This window comes from Eschrichtius robustus, chromosome 18 (genome assembly GCF_028021215.1).
Source record: "Eschrichtius robustus isolate mEscRob2 chromosome 18, mEscRob2.pri, whole genome shotgun sequence".
NCBI lineage: Eukaryota > Metazoa > Chordata > Mammalia > Artiodactyla > Eschrichtiidae > Eschrichtius > Eschrichtius robustus.
Window position 1 is genome coordinate 28,864,219 of NC_090841.1, and position 22,490 is coordinate 28,886,708.

A 22,490-nucleotide genomic window follows, 5' to 3' on the forward strand; every position below is an offset into this window, starting at 1 on the left:
CACAGCATTGTAAAGCAATTATACTCCAATAAAAAAAAAAAAATAGCAATGGGAAATGACTGATTTTCTCTAATATTTAAGAATGCAACTACTGATAGTAATATGTATTGAATCAAGGCTATATTTGTTTAGAAAGGTAGATTTTCTAAGCAAAGAACACTTACTCAAAAAAGTTTTAGACCTTATGTTTTTGTTTTATTTTTTTTTAAGAGCCAGAAGTGATGCTTATTTGTCATTGTCCTGAGAAGGACCCATAGTTTGGTGTGCTTTGATTACTCCCATTGTGCTTACTGCACATTCCACATCAGAATCTTGGGCCATGGCATTGTCTTTAGGGAAATTTTTGGATAATTTTTTATTCTGCTTTTAATTTTTCATTTTGAATTACTGACAACAAACAGATAAAAACAAACAATATAACAGAAACACACATTCAACTACTACCAATTCTATCAAATTGTACTATATAGTTAATTCCTTAACTTTTAAGAAATAAATATATAATTACTGCAATTGTTGACGTTTTCTATCCTTTTACAATCCTACTGGTGATTTGTTTTTTGCTTTTTTTTAAATAAATCAAAAGTTTACTCATCTCTTCAAAAAACATCCATGCTCAGTCAAAAATAGTTGCTATATTACCTTGTGCAAAGAAAACATGCATTATTATATTATTACCTTGATTGGTCTATGAAACATTAAAGTTACATTTTTCTGATTCAGATGTTAGAACTAAAATAATCCTGTGGGCAAAAAAAAGGGGAAATTTAGGCACCAGATCTGTTGACCAGACACCAGCTCTGTGTTACACCACAGAGCTGATTCTGCTAAACCTTAACAAGGATCATGCTTCTTATAGTATATCAAGGAATGAATTGAATCATGGCAACAAAAAAATGTTCATCTTAGCTCTTAGGTACTCTGATTTGAAAGTAGAGTTTCAAATTGTCTTGTGATTTCTTTGAAGACTTTAATGCAATTACAGAAAATATAAAACAAAAAATTGTTGCTATCTTGTCAAATGTTGCTTTTGCCCATATTTTTTTCTCTTCTTCCTTTATTGGAATCCAATCCAGATTATGTTAAACTCTTTAACTCTGTCCAACACTTCTATTTTTTTTTTTTGTTTGTTTTGTTTTACCCAAAATCTTTTAAAATTTTCATTTGTATATATATATATATATATATATATATATATATATATATATATATATATATATATTTATTTATTTTTGGTGATTTATATTTTTCTAGAAAAACATTCTTTTCTTCTTTTTCTTTCAGTTTCCTCCCATCCCCACTCTCCACCCCTGTATCAGTAGTTTTGGAAGTCAGGTTGCTATTTTAGTTTTTTGAAATCTAAAATCTAGCTTTTAGATTTTTGTGTATTTAAATTAATAATTTTGGGGTTTGTTTTCTATTACATTAATTAGTGACCTTTCTTTGTTATATTATTTCTTTTATGTTAGTATTCCTCTAATGTCCTTTTTTGAGCTTAGACATTTGCACTTATAGACTTACATAAAACAACATGATTTTAGGGATATAAATTTACTTGTAATTTCACTTTTTACTGACTCCATAGTTTTTCATTGTGATTTATTTTCAAGTATTTTGTCATTTTATTATGCTTTTCATGTGTTATGCAGAATTGAGTTGTATATTTCAAAGCTAAAAATTTTAAACTGCTTTAAATTAATACTACTTTATAATTCATTATCAGTTTTGGAATTTTTCAAGGTGTCCTATGGAATTTATTTGTAGTCCAATCTGAAAATATCCCTTGTACATCTGAAAAAAATAAAAAAATAAATATATATATATATATATATAATCCAGTATTTTCTTTTTCACTAAGCTAGGTCATTTTATTTATTTAAAAATGTAAAAGTATATAAAAAATATATAGAGAGAAAATCTTGCTTCTATCTTTATAGCATCCACCCCATCTTCTTGCCCTCCATGTATAGTTTTATTATTTCGTGCATATTTTCCAGTATTTCTTTATACACATTTTTGAAAATATATCCTTATTTACCTCTTTCTTACACAGAAGGTAATATTATATACATTTTGCTTTTATTGCTTCTTGGTTTTAACTCATAATTAGAATGCTTTTCTCTTCTCTCAGTTTTAAGGGAATTCACTATGGTTTCTTCTAGTACCTGCAATGTTTCATTTTGTACATTTATCTTATAATAGTTTGCAATTTACCCTAGTGGATGATATGAGGAATTATCCTAATTTGTCTTTTTTTTTCCCCAAACAGGTAATACATAGTCTTTCCTTATGTATTAAACAGTAATTATTCCCATTAGTTTGAGAAACCAACATATGCAAAAATTCTGAGTTATTTGGATTTATTTCTGCCCTTATGTTCTGTACCATTGGTCTATCTATATATTTATGCACCAACTTCATGCCTTTTAATACCTTTTAGTTTTTAATGCTACTTTTTAAAATTACAGAAGCAATTACCCCTTCATTGTTTCCATTCTTCAAAATTTTGCTAATATTACTTGTTTTTTGGTTTGTGTGTTTGTGTATGTGTGTGTTTGGGGTTGTTTCCATATAAAGTTTAGGATCAGAATGATTGAAGGAAGTGATCCACAGAGAGTTACAATGTTGACTACATTCAGGAAATTAGAAAGGCACGTTCCCAAGTGTTGACATTAGGATCATGTTAGCTCAGCCATAAAAAAAGATAAAGAAGTAAAATTAACTTTGGTTCCAGGAATAAACACCTTGTTTTTTATCCAAGGCTATGGTAGCCACCACCAGAGCTGATGGTCCAGAGCCAAACTGCACCTACTACAGCCCACATTATCAAGATGGACAATCCCTGTACTGCCTCTCCAAATGACTCAGTCCTGACTCTTCTGTACAAGTGTATGTGATTAGCAAAACATACTTTCCCTCTGTAACTCCAACCCCAAAGGAATCTAGGTATAGTTAACATTTTTCTATCTCTGAAATAGAGGAAGGTATACTGTTCAGGACGATTACCAAAATAGTAAATCAACTCTATCTCACAACCTTGTCTGTACAGTCATCTCTTTGAGCATGCTTATTTTAAAACCTTCGTTAGACAGATTCATAAAGATAACTTCATTCAAGTAAGATACTAGCTCTGATTGTTCACTTGCTATATTTCTTGACATTTGCTTTTTTACATATGTTCTTTAGTTTTTGGAAACAGTGCAATTTTGAGTGGGTAACTTTTTTTTAAATAAATTTATTTACTTTATTTTTGGCGGCGTTGGGTCTTCATTGCTGAACAAGAACTCCCTCCAGTTGTGGTGAGCGGGGCCCACCCCTCATCGTGGTGCGCTGGCCCCCCATTGCAGTGGCCTCTTCCGTTGCAGAGCACGGGCTCTAGGTGTGTGGGCTTCAGTAGTTGCGGCATGAGGGCACAGTAGTTGTGGCTCACGGGCTCAAGAACACAGAATCAGCAGCTGTGGTGCATGGGCTTAGCTACTCTGTGGTGTGTGAGATCCTCCCAGACCGGGGCTCGAACCCATGTCCCCTGCATTGACAGGCGGACTCCCAACCACTGCACTACCAGGGAAGCCCCAGAGTGGGTAACTTTTTTATATCAGTTTTTCTTTTTTTCTCTCTCCCACTGGAGCAGTTCACTTATGTTTTGCATATCTACTCTTAGTTTCCAAAAACTTATAGAACGTTGCATATTTTACGTGTTTTTATTGAGCTGTTACCCTCAGTTGATGTTGAGGATCTCAGAGATGCAGTTACCGATGGAAAGGACACTGGCTGGGTGCCTCTACATTTCCTTCTGTTTCCTCACCTACAGCTTCCCACGAACCTGTAACTCCAGCAGGTTGTCAGTGATGTACTTCAGGTTCTTTAATGAGTCCTAACCACCAGCTTCAAGAAGTGAGTGTTGGAGCCCCGTATAACTTAGAGGAAATTCAGTCCATATTAACATGTTCCATTTGAACTTCTGTTCCTCATTTTCTCTCTGGACTGAGAGCTCAGCTGGTACACAGTGAACAAAGCTCACTGCTCTGTGTTTCTGCGAGCTTTCTAGTACACAGAAATGTTCCTTTTTTAAAGGATGTCTATGGAATTTTTGTTGTCTCTATATTGTATTCATTATTGTGATTTGTTTAGAGCAGAGAGCCTGTATATGTGGAAATGTGAACTCAGTATACCAATATTAGTCCAAAGAGCTAGATGTGAGATAAAAATATTTCAATGCACTGCAAACATTTAATACTAACTTTTTCCTATCCCACGTGTGCAACCTACTAGGTTTTGAAGCTCTTTGAAATCGTCTTTGGTGCCCTTCTGATTTTATGAAGGAAATGTTTTTTGTCTGTAAAGTTTACTGTACAATAACTTTCCAAACTGATACCCAGCTCTGTGAATAATCTGAACAAGAAATAAAGTAGATACCATCTATTCTTTTCTATGACATTTTGTAGATCTGGTGATGTTGGTGGATATTGCTGTTTGGAATAGTTATTTGCTTTGTTTATATAGCCACAGCATTACAAGCTGAGATGTTGATCTGATAATAACAGAAAGGCTGCAGAGATTGAAAGACATCCTTGAAATGAATGAAACAGTCAAAAAGCAAAAAGTCATGCCTATAACCTCTGAAAAAAAAACAAGCCAGTAATTTCGGACCAATTTTAAATCTCAATTTCAGTCATGTTAAACTAGCTCCTCTTTCCTCCTTAACCAAATTGAACTTAATTTTTTATTTTTTCATTTATAGGGCAGGCCAAGAGAGTTCTATTAAGCAGGGAAAAAACACCTGCTAAATAAATACAGCAGCTCTTCCCCCTCTAGGAGCAACCAGGGATTTGACTTGTTTAAGCTTAAATGATAAAACAAATAGCTGCCAAATCAAACAAGAACCTTGTGTTGTAATAGACTTTCCCCTAAAGTATTTCTTACTACAAACCTAAATAGCTGATATTTCATGGAACTTTTCTATTAAATTTTCCTTCTGACACTCCTCCATGTAACTACTGGTGCCTGAAAAATTCTGATTCAATATATATATTTCAATATATATATTTTTAATCCATTACATTGTTTCTGAGAAAAATGTAACATTTCTTTTTTCTTTTTTTCACACACACACTGTATTTTATTTTTACAAGAGATAAATAAACTGACACCAAGCATTGTAAATGGATGACCACAACAAAAGCAACAATGATTGCAATTACCAAACACGAAACACACTCATACTATGTCATAATATTGACATTCAGTCCAGTAATCCTCCACTGTAACAGCTCCTTTACTTTGCAGTGAAAATTGATTTGTATATTTTTTTTGCCTCTGAGTCCTTGTGGGACTTTTTTTTTTTTATTCAAACAGAAAGTCACAAAAATTAAAATCATCCTCATCAGTTCACTCAGTCCCATGTAATTAATTTTTTTTTTATCTTGGTCTTTTGTTAGCACTTTTATGAATTCATCAGTTTTCCATTAGAGTTCTGAAAATGCTTATTCATTCAGTTCAGCAGTATAGTCAGTTACCAGAAACCTGTACTTGTGAGAGTCTTTTCCATGAATTCCTTGAAGATGAAACCATTTTATAGGAACATTTTTGTAAAAGCATTAGAGTACACCCAGAACTCTCTGTAAATGACAAAAGACTTAAAAATGCCCACGGTTAAAGATTTGATGAAAGTTCATAATAATGCAATTGACAAGGAAATTTAGTTATTTCTGAGATATACATTTTAAAGTAATAACTAGAATTATGACTTATAACATTACACCAGAACATATAAGATTTTTAGAAATTTCATGTAATGTCTGAAACATTTATATTAACATATTTCCATACAAATAACCCAAAGAAAGTTTAGTATTAGTTGTTTTTTTGGTTTGTTTGTTTGTTTCTTTTTTTTATACTGCAGGCTCTTATTAGTCACCAATTTTATACACATCAGTGTATACATGTCAATCCCAATCGCTCAATTCACCACACCACCATCCCCACCCCACCACGGTTTTTCCCCCTTGGTGTCCATACGTTTGTTCTCTACATATGTGTCTCAACTTCTGCCCTGCAAACCGGTTCATCTGTAACATTTTGCTAGGTTCCACATACATGCATTAATATACGATATTTGTTTTTCTATTTCTGACTTACTTCACTCTGTATGACAGTCTCTAGATCCATCCACATCTCAAAAAATGACTCAATTTCGTTCCTTTTTATGGCTGAGTAATATTCCATAGTATATATGTACCACAACTTCTTTATCCATTCATCTGTCGATGGGCATTTAGGTTGTTTCCATGACCTGGCTATTGTAAATAGTGCTGCAATGAACATTGGGGTGCATGTGTCTTTTTGAATTATGGTTTTCTCTGGGTATATGCCCAGTAGTGGGATTGCTGGATCATATGGTAATTCTATTTTTAATTTTTTAAGGAACCTCCATACTGTTCTCCATGGTGGCTGTATCAATTTACATTCCCACCAAAAGTGCAAGAGTGTTCCCTTTTCTCCACACCCTCTCCAGCATTTGTTATTTGTAGATTTTCTGATGATGCCCATTCTAACTGGTGTGAGGTGATACCTCATTGTAGTTTTGATTTGCATTTCTCTAATAAATAGTGATTTTGAGCAGCCTTTCATGTGCTTCTTGGCCATCTGTATGTCTTCTTTGGAGAAATGTCCATTTAGGTCTTCTGCCCATTTTTGGATTGGGTTGTTTGTGTCTTTAATATTGAGCTGCATGAGCTGTTTATATATTTTGGAGATTAATCCTTTGTCCGTTGATTCGTCTGTGAATATTTTCTCCCATTCTGAGGGTTGTCTTTTTGTCTTGTTTATGGTTTCCTTTGCTGTGCAAAAGCTTTGAACTTTCATTAGGTCCCATTTGTTTATTTTTGTTTTTCTTTCCATTACTCTAGGAGGTGGATCAAAAAATGTCTTGCTGTGATTTACGTCAAAGAGAGTTCTTCCAAAGTTTTCCTCTAAGAGTTTTATAGTGTCCGGTCTTACATTTAGGTCTTGAATGCATTTTGAGTTTATTTTTGTGTATGGTGTTAGGGAGTGTTCTAATTTCATTCTTTTACATGGAGCTGTCCAGTTTTCTCAGCACCACTTATTGAAGAGACTGCCTTTTCTCCACTGTATATCTTTGCCTCTTTTGTCGTAGATTAGTTGACCATAGGTGCGTGGGTTTATCTTGGGCTTTCTATCATGTTCCATTGATCTGTGTTTCTGTTTTTGTTCCAGTACCATATTGTCTTGATTTCTGTAGCTTTGAAGTTTAGGCTGAAGTCAGGGAGTCTGATTCCTTCAGCTCCGTTTTTTTCCTTCAAGACTGCTTTGGCTATTCGGGGTCTTTTGTGTCTCCATACAAATTTTAAGATGATTTGTTCTAGTTCCGTAAAAGATGCCATTGGTAATTTGATAGGGATTGCAATGAATCTGTAGATTGCTTTGGGTAATATAGTCATTTTCACAATATTGATTCTTCCAATCCAAGAACACGGTATATCTCTCCATCTGTTGGTATCATCTTTAATTTCTTTCTTCAGTGTCTTATAGTTTTCTGCATAAAGGTCTTTTGTCTCTCTAGGTAGGTTTATTGCTAGGTATTTTATTCTTTTTATTGCAATGGTAAATGGGAGTGTTTCCATGATTTCTCTTTTAGATTTTTTATCATTAGTGTATAGGAATGCAAGAGATTTCTGTGCATTAATTTTGTATCCTGCAACTTTACCAAATTCATTAATTAGCTCTAGTAGTTTTCTGGTGGCATTTTTAGGATTCTCTATGTATAGTATCATGTCATCTGCAAACAGTGACAGTTTTACTTCTTCTTTTCCAACTTGTATTCCTTTTATTTCTTTTTCTTCTCTGATTGCTGTGGCTAGGACTTCCCAAACTATGTTGAATAATAGTGGTGAGAGTGGACATCCTTGTCTGATCTTAGAGGAAATGCTTTCAGTTATTCACCATTGCGAATGATGTTTTCTGTGGGTTTGTCATATATAGCCTTTATTATGTTGAGGTACGTTCCCTCTATGCCCACTTTTTGGAGAGTTTTTATCATAAATGGTGTTGAATTTTGTCAAAAGCCTTTTCTGCATCTATTGAGTTGATCATATGGTTTTTATTCTTCAATTTGTTAATATGGTGTATCACATTGATTGATTTGCGTATATTGAAGAATCCTTGCATCCCTGGGATAAATCCCACTTGATCATGGTGTATGATCCATTTAATGCGTTGTTGGATACTGTTTGCTAGTATTTTGTTGAGGATTAATGCATCTATATTCATCAGTGATATTGGTCTGTAATTTTCTTTTTTTTGCAGTATCTTTGTCTGGTTTTGGTATGAGGGTGATGGTTACCTCACCGAATGAGCTTGGGAGTTTTCCTTCCTCTGCAATTTTTCGGAAGAGTTTGAGAAGGATTGGTGTTAGCTCTTCTCTAAATATTTGATAGATTTCACCTGTGAAGCTCTCTGGTCCTGGACTTTTGTTCGCTGGAAGATTTTTAAACACAGTTTCAACTTCATTACTTGTGTTTGGTCTGTTCAAATTTTCTGTTTCTTCCTGGTTCAGTCTTGGAAGCTTATACCTTTTCTAAGAATTTGTCCATTTCTTCCAGGTTGTCCCTTTTATTTGCATATAGTTGCTTGTAGTAGTCTGTTAGGATGCTTTGTAGTTCTGTGGTGTCTGTTGTAACTTCTCCTTTTTCATTTCTAATTTTATTGAATTGAGTCTTCTCCCTCTTTTTCTTGATGAGTCTTACTAATGGTTTATCAATTTTGTCTATCTTCTCAAAGAACCAGCTTTTAGTTTTATTGATCTTTGCTATTGTTTTCTTTGTTTCTATTTCATTTTTTCTGCTCTGGTCTTTATGATTCCTTTCCTTCTGCTAGCATTGGTTTTTGTTTGTTCTTCTTTCTCTAGTTCCTTTAGGTGTAAGGTTAGATCGTTTACTTGAGATTTTTCTTGTTTCTTTAGGTAGACTTGTATAGCTATAAACTTCCCTCTTAGAACTGCTTTTGCTGCATCCCATAGTTTTTGGATCATCGTGTTTTCATTGCCATTTGTCTCTAGGTATTTTTTGATTTCCTCTTTGATTTCTTCAGTGATATCTTGGTTTTTTATGTACGTATTGTTTAGCCTCCATGTGTTTGTATTTTTTACGTTTTTTTCCCTGTAATTCATTTCTAATCTCATAGCATTGTGGTCAGAAAACATGCTTGATATGATTTCAATTTTCTTAAATTTACTGAGGCTTGATATGTGACCCAAGACGTGATCTATCCTGGAGAATGTTCCATGCGCTCTTGAGAAGAAAGTGTAATCTGCTGTTTTTGAATGGAATGTCGTATAAATATCAATGAAATCTCTCTGGTCTATTGTGTCATTTAAAGCTTCTGTTTCCTTATTTATATTCATTTTGGATGATCTGTCCATTGGTGTAAGTGAGGTGTTAAAGTCCCCCACTATTATTGTGTTACTGTCGATTTCCTGTTTTATAGCTGTTAGCAGTTGCCTTATGTATTGAGGTGCGCCTATGTTGGGTGGATATATATCTGTAATTGTTATATCTTCTTCTTGGATTGATCTCTTGATCATTATGTAGTGTCCTCCCTTGTCTCTTGTAACATTCTTTATTTTAAAGTCTATTTTATCTGATATGAGTATAGCTACTCCAGCTTTCTTTTGATTTCCATTTGCATGGAATATCTTTTTCCATCCCCTCACTTTCAGTCTGTATGTGTCTCCAGGTCTGAAGTGGGTCTCTTGTAGAGAGCACATATATGGGTCTTGTTTTTGTATCCATTCAGCAAGCCTGTTTCTTTTGGTTGGAGCATTTAATCCATTCATGTTTACTGTAATTATCAATATGTATGTTCCTATGACCATTTCCTTAATTGTTTTGGGTTTGTTTTTGTGGTCTTTTTCTTCTCTTGTGTTTCCCACTTAGAGAAGTTCCTTTAGCATTTGTTGTAGAGCTGGTTTGGTGGTGCTGAGTTCTCTTAGCTTTTGCTTGTCTCTAAAGCTTTTGATTTCTTCATCGAATCTGAATGAGATCCTTGCCAGGTAGAGTAATCTTGGTTGTAGGTTCTTCCCTTTCATCACTTTAAGTATATCATGCCACTCCCTTCTGGCTTGTAGAGTTTCTGATGAGAAGTCAGCTGTTAACCTTATGTGAGTTCCCTTGTATGTTATTTTTCGTTTTTCCCTTGCTGCTTTCAATAATTTTTCTTTGTCTTTAATTTTTGCCAATTTGAATACTATGTGTCTCGGTGTGTTTCTCCTTGGGTTTATCCTGTATGGGACTCTCTGTCCTTCCTGGACTTGGGTGGCTATTTCCTTTTCCTTGTTAGGGAAGTTTTCAACCATAATCTCTTCAAATATTTTCTCTGGTCCTTTCTCTCTCTCTTCTCCTTCTGGGACCCCTATAATGCGAATGTTGTTATGTTTAATGTTGTCCCAGAGGTCTCTTAGGTTATCTTCATTTCTTTTCATTCTTTTTTCTTTATTCTGTTCCACAGCAGTGAATTCCACCATTCTGTCTTCCAGGTCACTTATCCGTTCTTCTGCCTCAGTTATTCTGCTATTGATTCCTTCTAGTGTGGTTTTCATTTCAGTTATTGTATTGTTCATCTCTGTTTATTTGTTCTTTAATTCTTCTAGGTTTTTGTTAAACATTTCTTGCATCTTCTCGATCTTTGCCTCCATTCTTATTCCGAGGTCCTGGATCATCTTCACTATCATTATTCTGAATTCTTTTTCTGGAAGGTTGCCTATCTCCACTTCATTTAGTTGTTTTTCTGGGGTTTTTCTTGTTCCTTCAACTGGTATATAGCCCTCTGCCTTTTCATCTTGTCTATCTTTCTGTGAATGTTGTTTTTGTTCCACAGGCTGCAGGATTGTAGTTCTTCTTGCTTCTGCCCTCTGGTGGATGAGGCTAAGAGGCTTGATGAGAGGGACTGGTGGTGGTTAGAGCTGACTGTTCCTCTGGTGGGCAGAGCTCAGTAAAACTTTAATCCACTTGACTATTTATAGGTGGGGCTGGGTTCCCTCCTTGTTCCTTGTTTGGCCTGAGGCAACCCAATATTTGAGCCTACCTGGGCTCCCTGGTGGTGCCAATGACAGACCCTGGGAGGGCCCACGCCAAGGAGCACTTCCCAGAACTTCTGCTGCCAGTGTCCTTCTCCACACAGTAAAACAGAGCCACCTCCTGCCTCTGCAGGGAACTCTCCAACACTAGCAGGTAGGTCTGGTTCAGTCTCCCCTGGGGTCACTGCTCCTTCCCCTGAGTCCCGATGCACACACTACTTTGTGTGTGCCCTCCAAGAGTGGAGTCTCTGTTTCCCCCAGTCCTGTCAAAGTCCTGCAATCAATTTCCACTAGGCTTCAAAGTCTGATTCTCTAGGAAATCCTCCTCCTGTTGCCGGACCCCCAGGTTGGGAAGCCTGACGTGGGGCTCAGAAACTTCACTCCAGTGGGTGGACTTCTGTGGTATAAGTGTTCTCCAGTCTGTGAGTCACCCACCCACCAGTTATGGGATTTGATCTTACTGTGATTGCACCTCTCCTACTGTCTCATTGTGGCTTCTCCTTTGTCTTTGGATGTGGGGTATTTTTTTGGTTAGTTCCAGTGTCTCCTGTCGATGATTGTCCATCAGCTAGTTGTGATTCTGGTGTTCTCACAAGAGGGAGTGAGAACACGTCCTTCTACTCCACCATCTTGGTTCCTCTCTTCCGAAAGGATTGTAACATTTCTTTATATACAATTTTATCTATAGCTTCAAGAGAAATTAAAAATGAACAAGAAAAATCATGTCATACTATATTTTAAAAGTTTATCTATTATCGTGAATGAATTGTTGATCTACATAAGACTATCTTGAAGAGTGCAAGTCCTAGTATAAGAGTTGGTACTAGATTAGAATTCTTGCTCCAACAGTGCTTTAGACTTTGTATGATTCACTCACCTCTAGGTCTTAATATTCTCGTTTATCTAATTGGGTTAATAAGAACATATTCATAATGTTGTTGTGAGAATTACTGCAAAATATCTAGCACAGTTTATAGCTAGGCTGCCCATATGTCCCAGTTTTCTCAGGAAAATCTGGGTTAACACCTAAATGTTAAATTACTCTCGAAATGTCATTTGGACAATAAATTATAATATCAATATATGTTAGTTTCTTGAATGTTAATAATCTTTTAAAAATAACTGGTGCATTTCTCTGAGCAATTTATTGTGTACTTGGTTATAAAAGAATTCATTTACATCTTTGGATGTTTCTTTCTCTGGATGCAGACCTTAATTATGAAAACAGAAAAGACAAAGATCTTGACACAAAGGATCATCAAGATGAAAAATTCAGACCAAAGAGTGGTTTTGTTTTTATCATTGCTTTTACAATATGTTATTTTGGAGAACAAGAAATTATGGAAACAATTTTAACTCTGTAGTAAGACAAAATGTGAAACAACTATGGAATGAAAGCTTCAGGATAGATAGGATCTTAATGAAAACCAAAATTCTGGAGTTATCTTTGTTGCCATGGTACCCTGGTTTCAAATTTGAACAACACATAGGGCTGAAGAGTTTCATGGCTGATGTATCAGTAGCATCTGATTAAATTTTTTGAGTTAGTCAAGAAAGACTGAATGTTGTAATATATTGTTTTCATCATTTTGTAGGTGCTTCTGAATTTATACTCATGAAAATGGAGTTTCAATGGCTACTCATGAGCTGTGCTGCTGCAAATATCAGGAAAGCTTTGAATTTGAGAAATCTTACCAGACTGTTCCTTATTCTTGAGACATCATTTATTTCTTATAAAAACTATATGAGTTTGAGGTCTGATGTTCTTTGAAAATATCTGTCTATTGCCCTTACACTTAAATAGCAATTTAACTAAGTTTTAACTTTTTGGTCACATTATGTTTCCTGAAAATCTTTCTGATATTTGCTTCAGGTGTCCTGTTGTGGAGCATGTTACCATGGAGATGTCAGAGATAAGCCTGTTTTATCCTTCTTGCTGTTGACTTAAAGATTTGCCTAGCTGCCTTTTGGATTCTTTATCATCAAATCAATTAATTGTCCAGGCCATGTGTCAGTATTTCTTGAGCTACATCTTTATTTTTTTCTTGAACTTTTAATCAAAAGATTTGTTCTTCTCTACTTGAGGTACATCATATTGAATTACACATTTGACTGCTTTGTTTCATTTGTTCTTTTTGGGGGATATGTTAAATATTCATATTATGGATCATTTTTGATATTCAGTATCTATATATTTCTTTCTAAATTTAATAAACTTCCTGTTCTTTATTAAAATTTGCTCAGTTTTCTCCTGTCATACATGTAACAATTTTTTGTTAAATCTGAACCTATTTTCTTTTTATATTCTTCTAACGTGAACTTATTTTCTCTGACCTTAATTTCTCCTCCTTGCTTTGTCTCTATGTGTCCATTTATTCTCCTTTTCTTGAGTTACCATTTCTTTCTAGAACTTTTTCACTCTACATTTTTGTAATATAGAGGATACCTCTTTGTTAATACATTTAATTTTCTTTAGTAATATTTGTTTATATTTTTTGTTTCTTCTCTATGATAATCTTACCAGTGTGTGTGTGTGTGTGTGTGTGCTTGTGTGTGCTTGTGTGTGCATGTGTGCATGTAAAATTGTGTGTTGTTTGTTCTTGTCTTATTTAATGGTTATTTAGTTTTTTATCTCTTGCTAACACATTTTCAATATTTCTGTGTGGTTATATTGTTTTTCATTCATTTGTTTGTTTATTTTAAATAAAGGTAAATCTTCTTGAGTTCTTTTATGTTTAGAGGAATACATGAGGAAGGAGTTGGGGAGTGAGTGAAAATAATAGGAATTTAAAAATAGTTGCTAGATTGAATTTTATGACAATGTACTATGGAAAATTTCTTATCAACAATCTATCCTAGGAGTATAACTCTGTTCTAGAGTATATGACCTTACTATAGCACATGAATCAGGCTCCCTGACTTCAAACTATACTACAAAGTTACAGTAATCAAGACAGTATGGTACTGGCACAAAAACAGAAATATAGATCAATGGTACAGGATTGAAAGCCCAGAGATAAACCCATGCACATATGGTCACATAATTTACAACAAAGGAGGCAAGAACATAAAATGGAGAAAAGACAGCTTCTTCAATAAGTGGTGTTGGGGAAAATGGACAGCTACATGTAAAAGAATGAAATTAGAACACTACCTAACACCATACACAAAATAATAAACTCCAAATGGATTAAAGACCTAAATGTAAGACCAGACACTATTAAACTCTTAGAGGAAAACATAGGAAAGACACTCTTTGACATCAAGCACAGCAAGATCATTTTTGACCCACCTCCTAGAGAAATGGAAATAAAAATAAAAATAAACAAATGGGACCTAATGAAACTTAAAAGCTTTTGCACAGCAAAGAAAACCATAAACAAGACACAAAGACAACCCCCAGAACAGGAGAAAATATTTGCAAATGAAACAATGGACAAAGAATTCATCTCCAAAATATACAAACAGCCCATGGAGCTCAATATCAAATAAACAGACAACGCAATTAAAAAATGGGCAGAAGGCCTAAATAGACATTTCTCCAAAGGAGATATACAGACTGCCAACAAACACATGAAAGGATGCTCAACATCACTAATTATTAGAGAAATGCAAATCAAAACTACAATGAGGTATCACCTCACTCTGGTCAGAATGGTCATTATCAAAAAATCTGGAATCAATAAATGCTGGAGAGGGTGTGGTGAAAAGGGAACACTCTGGCACTGTTGGTGGGAATGTAAATTGATACAACCATTATGGAAAACAGTATGGAGGTTCCTTAAAAAACTAAAAATAGAACTACCATATGACCCAGCAATCCCACTACTGGGCATATACCCTGAGAAAACCATAATTCAAAAAGAGACATGTACCACAATGTTCAGCACAGCACTATTTACAATTGCCAGGACATGGAAGCAATCTAAATGTCCATGGACAGATGAATGGATAAAGAAGATGTGGCACATAAATACAATGGAATATTACTCAGCCATAAAAAGAAACGAAATTGAGTTATTTGTAGTGAGGTGGATGGACCTAGAGTCTGTCATACAGAGTGAAGTAAGTCAGAAAGAGAAAAACAAATACCATATGCTAATGCATATATATGGAACCTAAAAAAAATTAAAAAGATACTAATGAACCTAGTGACAGGGCAGGAATAAAGACACAGACATAGAGAATGGACTTGAAGACACGGGGTAGGGGAGGGGGAAGCTGGGGCAAAGTGAGAGAAGCATCGACATGTATACACTACCGAATGTAAAATAGTTGGCTGGTGGGAAGCAGCAGCATATCACAGGGAGATCAGGTTGGTGCTTTGCAACGACTTAGAGAGGTGGGTTAGGGACAGTGGGAGGGAGGCGCAAGAGGGAGGGGATATGTAGATATATGTATACGTATAGCTGATTCACTTTGTTGTACAACAGAAACTAACACAGCATTGTGAAGCAATTATACTCCAATAAAGATGTATTAAAAAAAAGGAAGGTTTATGTTTTCATGCACCTGTGTGTGTGTGTGTGTGTATGTGTGTGTGTAGATCACCTGATACACTTCTTTCAATCCATAAGAATCAACATTTCACTGCTCTTCACAAACAACATCTCTTCCGCTTCCACTCATCCTTAGCCTGAATTTTCTGAAACTATACCTGCTTGATTTGTCTACATTTAGTCAAGCCTCCTCTCCTCTTTATTACATCCAAAATTGGTAACAAGATGATTCCTACAATCTCAAAGGAGTTATTAATTTATTTCAAAATAGAAGTTTTTGGTTTATGCCTGCTGTGCAATAAAGTATTAACTCAGAAAACTAAAAGTGTTCAAACCCTGTACCTTCCAAGAAAAAAAAAAAAAAAAAAAAAAGAATTGTCCCTTCACACACTCCATGGAGATAGTTTCTAAGAATTTATAATATTCTGCCTGTTAAAAGTGCCTTTGCATACTTGTGGCATTAAGCAAAGCCAGATAGTTTATAATAGTAGTGTACTTAATAGCAGGAACCTTGAGCCACACTGCATTATTCTGACCTCTGGAATGGTTGGAGGCTGGGGAATCAGTAACTAAAGTCAGTCATCTAGGCCCTACATGTTTACATAACCAAATCTCAATAAAATCCTGGACACCAAGGTTCAGGTTATCTTCCTTTGTAAACAATGTGATTACTGCATATCATTTTTGGAAGTATTAAGGTTCATATGATTCCAATGGGAGAAGATGAATGGAAGCTTGTACCTGTTTTTTCTTTGACTCTATCCTATGCATCTTTTACCTTTGATAATTTTAATCTGTATCCTTTGACTGTAATAAACTATAACTGTGAGTATAACAGCTTTTTTGAGTTCTAAGAGTACTTCTAGTGAATCATTGATCCTGAGGATGGTCTTGTGGACCTATCATACACCTGCTGTGCATGCTCACCACTTTGACACATGTACTCTCTGCCATGTCCACCTGAGACAACAGAGAACTCTTCCCAACTCACCTGATTTGGCTGTACTTGGTGGCCTTTCTTCAGATAATGTTGCTTATATGTGATCTGTTTCATTGTTAAAGATGATGATGCTGTAGATGTTTGTTTTTTCACCTTGTACTTAGATAATTTTAGAGAGGTAAAGTTCATAAGGGAACCTTTACATTTGAAAAGGAGAAACTGCTTCATATATATAAATCTATGATACTTAAAAACCCAGAAATTATTAAATAATTATGAAAAATATTTTCTGGTCAAAAAGTTGGATAATGGATTAATGATCCATCATCCCTTATATGATTCTTTAAAAAATATTACACAATTGCTCTAATTTATATAAATAGCTACCAAAAAAGTAATGTGCTGTTCATGACTTAGGTATACCAGCATACACCAGCTGTGCCACAGAGACTCTATCATTTAAAGTTATCATCATTGCCCCAGCCTCTGGCTCTCACCTTTTCTCTAGGACAATTCCAGTAGTCTCCTAAATTGTTGCCCTGCTCCCACATTCCACAGAGCAGCCAGAATGTACATTTAAACACAAAAATCACATCAGTCACTCTTCTGCTTAAGGCTTGCCAAACGATTTTTAATAAAACAATAATATAATTCAAATGTTTTCTTTAACAACATCTCCATTCTCTTAATTCTCCAAGTTCAGCTTTTACTCTAATCCTCACACTGTTCTCTACCTCTCTGCACTTCCTTGCTAGCTGTCAATCTTACCCAACATAATCTCTCTCTTGCGGCTCTTGTGGGTACTTTCCCAGATCCTGAAACACTCTTCCCCTAGATCTTCACAAAGAATCTCTTATATTTTAGGACTTTGATCAGTTGTCACCTGAAGGAGTGGAATTTCAGACAACAATATCTAAAATATCCAGTAGGACATATTTTACTTTGGCCTCCAGTACATTATTCAGCTTTGTTTTCTTCCCTAGAACTTATCACTTTTTGGAACCCTTGATTTTAATTAGTTATTAATTTATCTACTAATTTATTGTTTTGAATATGACTGACCTCCTTTCCCATTTTTCTTAGTGGATGATAAAAATTTATTGAATTGCACAAATTAATAAATAATATATTATGTTACACTGTATAAAAGCTGGTAAATAGTTTCCATTTTCCCAAATTATGATACCCTATTCTGATAAAGGAACTCTACTAAAGCAGATGCTATGAATTAACCCATATACTTTACTTCTTTTTTGGTTTTATTGTAGAAAAAAGAAACAGATTCTGAACTCTCCCTTTTACACTCTATACACATACAATCACAAGACAAATTCTTTGGTCTACAATTCAGAAAAACCGTTCCTATACTATATACTGTATACTGATTTAACTTTAAGTTTTAAATGTATTAATACTGAAGATTTATTAATTCATTAGTAACTTTTGCTATTATAATATTTCATATGTTTTAATCATCATAAAATTATTGCTAATGTCAGCAGGAAGGGAACTGAATAACTTCTAAAAATACTTTCAACATAGGTGAGTAGAAAATTACTTTTATTGAAATATGTCTGTTTCCCTGGAAAGAATATTGAACTTGGAGACAGTTGGTTTGATATTGAATTCCTTGATGCATTCCACTCATTTATTGGCTAATCACACACTAACTAAATTACCTTGAGTAAGTAGTATTTTTCTGCTTCTTTCTCTCTAAACTGGACATAGAAATCTCACACTTTCAGGATTAAATGACATAATTTGAATGATAGCATCTAACACAATAAAAACACTCAGTATGTGTTTTTGTTTCTTTGTTTTTGTTTGTTTTTCAGATTCATGTGTAACTATCAACCAGTTAGGAGCTCTGAATAAAATTATTTGAGTTGAACATTGTGAATCAAAGATATTTTACATTAGCATAGAGAGTACAAATACAAATGCCAGAGGACTTGTATTACAATTTAAAAACACCTTCTCTGAGCCCTATTTAGTTGTGTAGAACTGATATGCTATCACCTCTCACCAAGATTACTACAGTATTCATCCTCCTGGTTTTTCCACTTCTTCTCTTGTTCCTCAGTAATCCATTCCTACCCCCCTCCCCACAAAAAATCAGAGTGATTATTTTAAAGGAAAAATCTGATCATGTCACTCCTAAAAAAAAAAAAAAAAAAACTTTAGTGACTTGCAATTTATCTTAGAATAAATTTATATTCCTTACCCTAGCCTAAAAGCTGCTGTCTGTCTTGAAAACTTCAATTTCCATTACTCTAAAAACTATCCTCTATCAAACATGATTTACATGCTATTTCTTAAACACATCAAGCCTTTCCAGCCTTACATCCTTTGCTCTTAATGTATTTTCTTCTTAGAATGATCTTTCCACAAATCCTTAAAGCTTCTTCATTATGTTTTGGGTCTCATTGCTAATGTTACCTTCTCAAAGAGAACAAACTTATGGACACCAAGGGGCAAAAGCAGGGACGGAGGGTGATGGTGGTGGGATGAATTGGGAGATTGGGATTGACATATCTACACTAATATGTATAAAATAGAAAACTAATAAGAACCTGCTGTATAAAAAATAAATAAAAAAAACAAAAAACTTCCATACCTGGGAGAAACTTCATTCTTCTTTGAGCCATTTGTGTATTTGCATCTTTGTTGAAGCAGCTGGTATCTGTATATTAATTATGATTCTTCAGTTTAGATATGAGTAAAATGAGAACACAAAAACCACTGCTTAGAATCTTTTTACTTTTATTTTTGGGGGTTTTATTTGTTTATTGTTTTGCTCTTTGTTTTTTAAAGTGGTAGTTGAGGTATCCATTTTCTTAAGACATCAGTGTGTTCCAGTATTGTTCATTGCATAAAAGACCTTTGATGCTTATAGTTGAAGCAGTCGAGTTTAGTTCTGGCTTGGTTTTCTCAATTTCCTCCTTAGACCTCTTTTGCCATGTTTTGTTGTAATGTTTTGCTTTGGTTCTGGAAATAAGTTTCCTCAACTTAGTTCTTTAACTTCCCAAAAATTCTGAGATAGCCAATATCCTTTTCTATTTATTCAGTAAAAGTCAGTTTCTGTTGTTTAGAATGAAGAATCCTGATGCAACACTCTGCCTAACTAACATAGCTAACATAGTTCTCCCCAAGTACTCTCTATTCCAATACTCAGTGTATTTCTTTGAAATCAAGTATCACATTTCTTTAACTATTAGCTGAATATAAATTTCAGATTAAAAAATCATCTGTTCCTGAAAGGTAACTTTGTCCAGTGATTGCTACTTGGTTTCTATCTCAAACATCATTGTGCTGAGAACAGACAATTTCAATATAGTCAAGGGGAAACCATATAATTTTGTAGTCTTTTTTAGTCAATGTGCATGTTTCCCATCCTCTTTTTTCCCATCGTTGGATCTAAATTCCCATAGATTTGTAGAGATGACCAATGAATAACATATAGTACTTGGAGGGAGAGGGAGTGCCTTGCAAGGTAATACACATGAGAATTTATTGTTCTTCGACTCTAGTCTGGATACTAGGGACATGGTCTTGTTCTCCTAACTCCCTAAATTTGTCCTAACTCCTACACTCTTCTGGATTTCTTCTTCGTTCACCCATTTTAATTAATTTTACTTTTCTTATAATAGAGAAACTGGTGTACATTATCTTGTAGTTTGCCCCCTTTTAAGGTTTATTTTATATATATATTAGGCCCTGCTACCTTCAGACTTGGACTTTAAGAAACTTAGCCTTTGGGAATGCAAAATATATTTTTTCTCAAACTCTTATCTCCATTGCAAGTTTTGAAATATTCCTTTCAAATATTCTGAAATCAGAAATCAGAAGTTGTTGGGGGGGGGTTAATCTTTTATTGTAGTAATGAAACTTTTGTTATTTATTTTTAATACCTTTTATCATTTAGTGCTTTATTTGATCTCACTTGTATATGAGCATAAATTCTTAATTTTACTATAGAGAAGCCTATCAAATTTTTATATCTGTGTACTATTTACAAACTCTCTCCCTAACCTTAAGACATGAAGATATTATTCTGTGTCACCTTCTATAATCTTTTTTGCTTTAACTTTTAAATTATGACTGACAATTCAATTTGAATTTATTTTTAAGTGTGGAGGTGGGACTCAAGTTTGGATAATATAATAATTATATTATTCATAGATATCAGTTGAGTTATCACCATTTATTGAAAAAAATGACTCATTCCCCACTGCTCTACCATACAGTAAATTAAATATAAATATATGTGAGGGTGTATTTCTGGATTTTTTGTTTGATTTAATTGTTCATTATCTAACATTGAGCCAATATCACACTATCTCAATTATCGTATCTTTATGATATATTTTGAGATCCTGTAAGCTCTTCCTCTTCAAGGTTTTTTGTCTATTCTTGGCCTTTTGAGTTTTCATATAAATGGTAGAATCAGCTTGGTAAACATTTTTCTTGAGAGATTACAAAATCTTTGTAAATAAATTTGACAAAAATTTATTTTTTACAAATAGTGTTTCCATTAATGAATATGCAATACGCTTCCATGTATTTAGTCTTTGAATTCTCTTAACAGTGTTTTAGGGAATTCCCTGGTGATCCAGTGGTTAGGACTTCGTGCTCTCACTGCCAAGGGCCTGGGTTCAATCTCTGGTCAGGCAACTGAGATCCCACATGCCGCATGGTCAAAAAAAAAAAAGAGAGAGAGAGAGACACCGATGGGTATGCCTGAGGAAACTAAGACAAACAAACAAACAAACAAAAACAGTGTTTTATAGCTTCTGACTTAGTGGTATTACTGGTATGAGGCTGCAGTTTTAATCCCTTATCATTTCCTTCTCCAGTTTTACTATCAAAGCCATGCTGGTCTGGTTAAATTAATAAGAAGCCCTTTTCTTTTATTATTCTCTGCCAGTTTGTCTTTAATTGATAAAATATTTTCCTAGAATATTTAGTAATATTCAAAGGAATAAAACAGCTGGACATGGAGTTCAATTGCAGGGAGGAGTTTAATTATAAATTCAGTTTCATTTAGTAGTTTTATAATATTCAGATTTTCTATTTATTCTTGGGAGTTTCAGTTGTTATGGATTTTTAATTTTTTTCCATTTCTTTTAAATTTTTGAATTTATTGGGAAAAAAGTTCTTAATAGCATTTTTGATATTTTTCGTGTATATAGTGATGCTCTCATTTTCATACATTAATAGTATTTATTCGTACTCTTTGTTATTGATCTCTCTTCGAGACTGTGAAACTCTTAGTCATCTGAAAAATAAATTTTTATTATGATGATTTTCTCTATTAATTTTTTCATTTTGATTAATGTATGCACTAATTTTCATTACTTTTTTCTGCTTTTATTATATTTAATATTCTGTTTTCTGACTTCTTGAGGTGAGACAGATATTTAATTAATTTATATTGCTTACAATCTTTTCTGTATGCATGCATTTAAATCAGTTTTCTATGTCTAATAATTTCATTGGCTCTCCTGTAAATCTGTTTCAATTGAAATTTGTTTTTATTATTTTTAAATCACACCTTTTGCCTTTATATATATGGTTATTTTTGAGTACAGTACATTGTTTTTGACTGTCATACAATTTATTTTAATGATTGTATAAATATTTTGAATCTATGGGGTATTTTGTTGTATATTCCCATAGAGGATTCACCTTTGCTTCTGGCAGACATTGGACTAGAGATGTTAATATTATTTAATTCAATCAGAAATTTAATAAAATAAAGATACAAATCTGGACTTCAGTCCCTAGGAATATTTTAAATCTTTTTTCTTTTATTTTAACTTTTCATTTTCCTTTTCCCCTTTCCTTTTCTTCACCTTACTCTCACAGTGTGTTGCTATGAAAGCTGAGTTCAAAGCATGGGATCTGATATCAGATTTTTATCCTAGGTTTATGATTCTTTCAATATTCTCTAAATAGA